The following is an 8,078-nucleotide window of genomic DNA, read 5'->3' on the forward strand; positions in this document are numbered from 1 at the left end:
AAGAAATTAGGTACATAAACAATTTTATGTATTAAAATAGTAAAATGTTCAAAACACAAATACATATTTTTTATATAAATATAAAATTCATGAAAAATTACTGTAAAATAGTTACATTTCACTAATTCATTAATATATATTTATTTAAATTGTGTACAAAGCTCTAAATAGCCTTCAAACTTTAACTCAATTATAGTATATAATTGGTATATTCACATATGTTCAATATGTTATAATATTAATTAAGTTATAAAAAACCATATTACCGTTCATTAAATTGTTTCTTAATACCTGAACAACAAAATAAGGACACATATCTATGAGATGTATACAATAAAGACCTAAATCAACAATATGTATACATCAGGGTTCATGCCGTCTTTTCTGTAAAATAAAGTATTGTGTGCGACTATGCCTGCCGCATGGCCCTTGAAAATTTATTGTTATTTGCTCTAAAAAAAGGTAAAATAAACGTGATTGTTTGTATTCTTTGACTATAGCTTCAAAATGGCTTATCGTATAGCATTGATATGGGTATCAAATCAAATTCAATAAACTATCATTCCATTTGTATTATTATGTTATTAACCCTTTATTTGTGCCTCTAGGCAAATTTTACCCCAGATATTAAAAAATGCTTGTTTCTTTCCCCTGTTTTTTTTAGGTATTCTCCTAAGTTATTATTATATTGACATATATGTATACAAAAATAGAACAAAAGTCTTGTTGAAGTCCTGCCTTCTCAAAAAGAGACCACATAGAGGTGTATTCAAAGCGAATAAGATATAGATCCAATATTTCAATTTTTAGTAATATTACTATCAGTGATACCACATACCAAATTTGAGTCAAATCTGTTTTGTCGTTTTGGCCATATTAATGTACCTACAAACAATGTATGAGGACTACATCAATTAAATTTGATTCAATTAAAAAAATTATCTTGACTTGAATCCCTTCCCTTAAAGTGAAAACAATAAGATTCGATGATAACAAAAGTATTCTCATGAAAGCCTAAAATAATATAATATAATTATGAATAATGAAGAGACTTATGAAATCGTCATGGGCTTATTGAAAAAACTACTTGTATCCCCAGACTTTGAGCCAATTCATTCTTCAATATTGTCTTCCGTCAAAGAACAGATGACATTACTTTTCAAGAAAGCCAACAGAAGGAGATTTTCACCTTGTCTATCCTCTATTTGTCATCTGAGGCAAAATGTTATTATGTTCGAATTGCCTTACAGTTACCTTACAGAGTGCCTTATGTTAATCTAATAATTGATTATGTCTATTCTGCAGAAATAGTCGAGTTTGTTAGAGGTAAGTTCTTGGGCTGCGAGAACAACCAAACAACTAAAACATTACATTTATAATCAAATCCGTTGGAGGAAACCACATGAATGAGGTAGCCCTTTACGAGTTGCTAAATTAGATGCTGAATTTCTCTACAGCAAATATACTCAAATTATGAAAACCTTTTATCAAATCGGATTTATCGTTGTGCCCGTATTAGTTGATAACCACCTAGTCAACAGGGAGTTCTTTACTCATTTTCTTTGTGGTGGTGAGCTCCAGCCTTCCATTACTCACCCACAAAACATCCATAGAAAAGTTCATCTCATCTTTGACTCATTACACAATTTAAAAAATATTTATAACTGCTACCAAATGCAAGGATACTTCAGCACTTCCCTGAACCGTCTATGAGTTAAATCCTCATTACACCCTATCTTTGCTCATATCAAAGAAATCTATCATAAAAAGTCAAGAAAAAGCTCAGAAACTACAATCGAAGCAATAGTTGATACTGTGCGTGATGAAGGTCACAAATGGGCAAGCATTCTTGGCAATATTTCACAAGTCCTCTTAAACGTGATGGCAAATATTTATTTTGTCAACTCAATGACAACATCCGACAGGAAGGCAGAAAAAGATCATCGTAGAACAAGCTCAAATCTAAAAAGGTTGCCAAACTTCAATATGATAATGTTTAAGTTATGAACATCAATTTTTCTGGTGTATGCATCTATTTTTGAAATAATTAATGTAAATTATATTGGTGATATATTGCAGCTTATTTAGTCTTAAATTCTTATTAATTGTCCTATTATGAATAAATATTCATCGACTTTTACTCATACAAACTGTATTGAAAAATAGTATTAATATATTTTTATTAAAAAAAAATAACATATTTATGAACTTCTACTAAGCCATCCCTTGGAGCGCACGTTTTCTAGTCTGTTGTCCAGGTGCTTGAGACGTTCATGTTCCATCCTTTTCTAAATAGATCCAATTGTATTCAAAACCTGATTGAACATTCGTGTGTGGTAATAAAAGACGGAGCCTAACCCCAAGGATTTGTAGCGGAGTTATAATTGTAAGTCCTATTTGGACTCGGAGTAGAACTGGGGATCGACATCGGAGTAATTATAGCGCCAATTTCCTGGTTTTTTATTTCCTTCTTCCCCTCCTCACTTGTCACAGCTGATTGTAGCTCAAACTCATATTTTTTTTTTTTTTTTTTACAAACATACGATTTTCATCACTATGTATAGAGTTCATGAAACGTACAAATCATCTTCTCTAGTCCTACTAGAACTTCTTTATATTCTACAGGTGTAGATTAGCCAAGGATTTTTTTCAATCATTGCCTCAACATTCTATTCGACTTTTCCTTCAATATTGGGAGTGTTGAGTCAGTCTGTGGGCGAGAATAAAGGGCTCTAGGGAAAGAGCGGTCACGGAAAAAATAAACAATATAATCTAAAATACAGGAAAGACTATGTTCCTAACGTAGTTGCTCTTATCACCCCCCAACACAAACAAACACTGGCTGCGTGCCTAGCTGGAGGAACATCTAGGAGCTTCTAATTTTAAGACAATCAGTATTGACAATAGTAGAGAAGATGAATGAGGTTTCTACTAGTATCTTAAAAAAGCTTTTCATGACATTTTTGCCGATTTTTATGTTTTATATTATAGATTCGAACTTTACCTCAATTATACGACAGTTGTTTGAAAATTTTCCGACCTAACTTAAAAAAGCTACAAAACATTTTTTCTTAATTTTTTTTCAACATAGTCTCCTTGAAACTCCATATCTTTCTTCGAACGATATTCCGATCTCTGTAATCCGTCCAAATAGTACTTGTAGTAGTTGGCGGTGTTTCATTCTGCAAAATAATTCTTCACAACCAAAAGAATAAACGTTTAATTACAACTTCAAAAGATTTATTGTCAAAAAAAAAAAGTTCGATTTGGATTGATTTTCTTAGATTATCTTTTAATTTTCTTATAGAGTATATAAAAAATATGAATTAAGAAGGTTGCGTGAAAAGTTCCGAAATTAAATATAAGTAAGTCGATGAGATGAACAAATGAAAAATATTTATATCGGTGTTAATGTTCCTGCTTCTAAAATATTAAATAACAATTACAGCTAGTCAAATAATCAAGTTTATTATATTTAATTTCGGAACATTTTCACGGAACATTACATTAATTGTTTATTAAATATTATACAAGAAAATTTAAAGTTAAACTCAAAAAAATCAATCAAATTTGAACTTTTTTTTAACGGCAAATCCTTTTAGATGTAACATAGGGGTTATTCTTTAGTTTCAGTTAAAAAACTAAAGCAATTGTAAAAATATTAGCTCCTAAATAAGAGGTTACATTTTACTAGATTTTTGTATGATCAGGCACTTTTTGTATGAACTGTATTCAAGATAACTTTATAAATATATATTTGTTTTTTACAATGGTGGAATGCTTTTAAAATTGTTTTACCTTTAATTTCCATCTATATAGTTATTTCATTTGGGAAAATGGCTCTAAATCGAAATAATACTCTACAAACGTGAATTTTTAATAATAACTTTAAAGACCAAATCTACTGCAATTGAAAATTTTAATGGTTATATTCATGTTCTATAGCTTATGTATCAATAATCAAGGTGGGTTTTAGACTGTCATTGAAAATGCTGTTGCATAGGGTAATCTGTCAACTTCTAATTTTTTATTGTTAGGATCAATTTTGTGCAACTTACGGTGTCGTCAAAGAATTAATAAGAAAAATTTGTTACCATATTGACTATGATTTTTTGAAAAGTACAAATATAATTAATCCATATTTAATTTTACGAAAATATATTTTAGCCTGTTTTTTTAAGAGCTTCTCTTTTAATTTGGATTTTAAATTTTTCAAAAAGATGGCGGACATCCGAAAATTCAATATTCTTGGCTCATTATAAATTAAATAACTTATACAATCGCAATAGTTCAACTTAAAATTTTTGATGATTGACGAAGCAATATATCCAGACACAAAAAAACAGAATTTGAATATATTTTAATCATAAACATATCATTGACAAGTCCTCTTCTTGCAGCATGAAGGGGATGCTTTCCATGAAAGCAACCAGCATAAAAAGTGACGTAAAAGTTCAAAATTGTGCCTTTGATTAATGGAAATGGATTTTCTTTCCTATCTTTGCTCTATAAATTCTGATTTGGTATTTCTAACTGAAGTTACACTCCAAAATGTATTAACTTTTTTTTTAAAGTATAGCACCAATCAGGATTTTCATAACTTTACCGGAAAAGACCATAAATTCTAAAGAAACTAAAAAATGTTCAGCTAAATTTACTTTAAATTTGTCTATGGATTTGGAGCTAAAACTTTCTTATTTAATTGGTACGCATATTTAACAGCCACCCCGAGTTATTTGTCATGGAGTTGAAATATTTTATTGAAATGAGCATTCAAAAATATTTTCTTCGTCGTCATTTTTTCTCTCCAACCGCTGGAAGAACTAAAATATTTTTATTGAAAAAGTTGTTGTAAATCTTTTTCGAAAAGTTTATTGTAAAAACAGACCTCTTGCGTGAGATAAACGTTTTCCGGTGGCAAGGAATCTACTTAAACTAAGAGAAGGGGATTTCCCCACTTTGTTTATAGCTTGGGCTCAAAGATATCTTATGTTTTCGTTAAACTTTTCTCCTACTTTTGATACTCAAGGTTGCAAGTGGACAAAAAAGCTATTCGCTTGTATCTCCTTTCAAAGAACTTGGTCGTTATCCAAACTGCAATAAATAATGTATTCAGTTTAACACTCTAGTGGCCATATAATGTATTAATATTTTTAAGTTGAAATTTATGAATATGAATATATTCATACATATATGTATGAATATATTATATGTTGAGTACAAGTTGAGATTTTTGACAAGTTACAACTTGTATAAGATGATTGTAAAGTTACAATTTTGTAAGTATCATAACGCCTACCTAACAATTTATGTGTCATATAATACAATAAACAATTTTTGAGAACCATAAATCAAAGAAGTAGGCCCAACCACGTTAACAACAGATGAAAATGTTGAAGCAGTGAAGAAAATTGTTTTTGAAAACCGTCAAATCACTATCAGAGAAGTTGTTGAGGATATTGACACATTGGTTGGCCTGTGCTATAAACTTTTTTCGAACGTTTTGGAATGAGACCAAAGGGAAGTTTGTTCTAAAACTGCTTAATTTTGACCAACAGAAACGTTGCATTTTTTTTTTGGACAAAAACAACACTACAATCATGTCTCAGCCACCATATTCACTGGATTTGGCCCTATGTGACTTTTTCTTGTACCCAAAACTGAAGAGACCTATGAAAGGACGGAGATTTGGAACGATTGAATAGATAAAGACTGCATCGCTGGAAGAGCTCAAAGCTATACCCAAAAGTGCTTCGAGGATTGGAAAAATGGTTAGCACAAGTTTATTGTATCTATGGGGGATTACTTTGAAATATTGATGAATAAAAAATATTTTTTGCTAAAAAAAATACGAAGTCTCCTTACTTTTTGAACACACTTTTTAAGAAAAAAAATCTGGAAACAAAATTTGGGAACTATTTTCATTAAAAAATTTGATCTTGATGAAAAAAATTGAAGGTAAAACAACAAAAATTATTTCTTTTTTGAGTGTATTCGTGTTTATTCCTCAAAATTATTATAACAATAATTCTAATCATTATCAATGTTATTATAACATTGATAGATAATTATGTTCTTATAGTAATAACATTAGCTAAATCATTGTTTCAAAATCCTACTTCATAATGCCCTTCTCGTAGAAGCCCTTGTCTCTATTGGGAAAAACTCAAACAACCAATTTTCAAAGGTCTCTATTGAAGGCAAATTTGTAACCTCAAGTGCGATGGTCATAGACAGGAATCGATGGTTTTCACTTTGTACCAGGTCCGGACCGTAGGGTGTATGCATAAGATTTTCCATCTGAGCTCCAGGAGTTTCCGACGCGTCATCAAAAATATATACGGCCTGGTGTTGTCTTGATGATGAATTGTTTTATCCTATTCACCAATTCTGGCTGTTTCTGTTAAATCGCCAGCTTCAAACGTTCGAGTTGTTCAAAGTAGAGGGTAGAATTTAGCTGGAAAAAAAAAACCCGTAAATTTTCTTGGTTGCTTTCGATGTGGTTTTTCCGCTTCCGGTAGTAAAAATGTAAAATATAGCGAATTTCTTCTTTTGAGACCTCTATACTCGTCGCACGAGAATTCACGACTGAACTAGGCAAGCGCAGTACTGTCAAAAAGCGTTCGTAGTATACAACCACACTTTTATAGCTTCTTATCGTATGATCCGATATGAACAAGATAAATTAGTTTTAAAAATGGGCAGGAATTACGAAGTGACTTTTCCACAATCTGATTGAATTTTTTTCCACAAATTTGCTAGCATATCTATATTTTGATAGGATTCTATTACTAAACTAATCCCTCCGATCCAAAAGGTTTTTCTGGAACAATAAGGATCAATAAAATATAGGATCCCCATTTGTGAATGCTCTGCAATGGAGAAGTTTTAGGTAGAAGAATATTGCATATTTTTATCTATCCCACTAATTAAACTAAAAGAAAACAGAACAATCTCAATTTCATCAATTCCCCATATAATGAGAGTGATAGCCTTTACGACATCAATGACCTTCCAAAATAAAATTATGAGTAATTGAGGATTTAATTGCCAAGAGGATTTGCTTCTTAAAACTAATACTTGAAGTTGTAGCTTGTCATCATCCATTAAAGATGATATAATTTCTTTAAAAGGAACTTTAAAAACCAAGCATAGCCGGATGACCTTCCTTCCATGATTTGAGAAATGAGGAGATACGTTATAGAGTTATCTCCTTGGCATAAGTGTCGAACTTCTTTGGCATTAATATAGGTATTATATATATATACCAAAAAAATAAAATCCTATTAAATTATTAGACTTAATTATACTTTTAAAGATATCTAGATCCTTATCTATACAATTACGAAGGAAGGGGAGATTGTCTTTTTTATTCATACATATGAATCTTTTAGAGATGATAACATTTTTTAATTCAATTAATTCTAATAGAAGTGTTTTCGTTTAAGACAATACACTCGGTTTTAGGTTGTGTTAAAGGTAATAACTTGAAAAAGGTATTTTAAGATAATTTTTAGTTTACTTAATTATATGTAACCTAGATTAAGATAGACAATTGTAACTCAATCCACCCACATTTGATGGTAACAATCTGTTCCAGCTTACCCCGGTACTTTTTAAAGTTGTTTTTGATGGAGATCCGGTACAAGTTGGCTAAAGTGTCAAAAGAGTAAGTTTTCATTAGCCCTTGCTCTTGAATTGAATGCTAATGGGACTAACCTTCAAACGCCCAAATATGGCGTAGTCCATTCGTACAGCATCAGATGATTGGGAGAATAATACACCTTTGGGAAGAAGTCCTCCCCATTCCTTGCAGGATTTTAAAGGTGTGACAACTAGCACCGTCTTGCTGCAGCCGCCAGTCCTCTCTGTAGGTCTTCATGACCTCAAATAATTAATGTATTGAATGATAGTTTTGACAAGCTCCACAATATCATGTGGCCTTGCTGTACATGATCTAACCCTTTCAAGAGCCTTAGCAGTCCCCTCCTCTAAGGTCCGATAAACAGTCTGCATGGATACACCAAGATAAAGTCTTGCCTCGATGAGAAAGGGAGAAATAGCTCCCCTGAATCGTC

This window comes from Lepeophtheirus salmonis, chromosome 13 (assembly GCF_016086655.4).
Source record: "Lepeophtheirus salmonis chromosome 13, UVic_Lsal_1.4, whole genome shotgun sequence".
NCBI classification, from domain to species: Eukaryota; Metazoa; Arthropoda; class Copepoda; order Siphonostomatoida; family Caligidae; genus Lepeophtheirus; species Lepeophtheirus salmonis.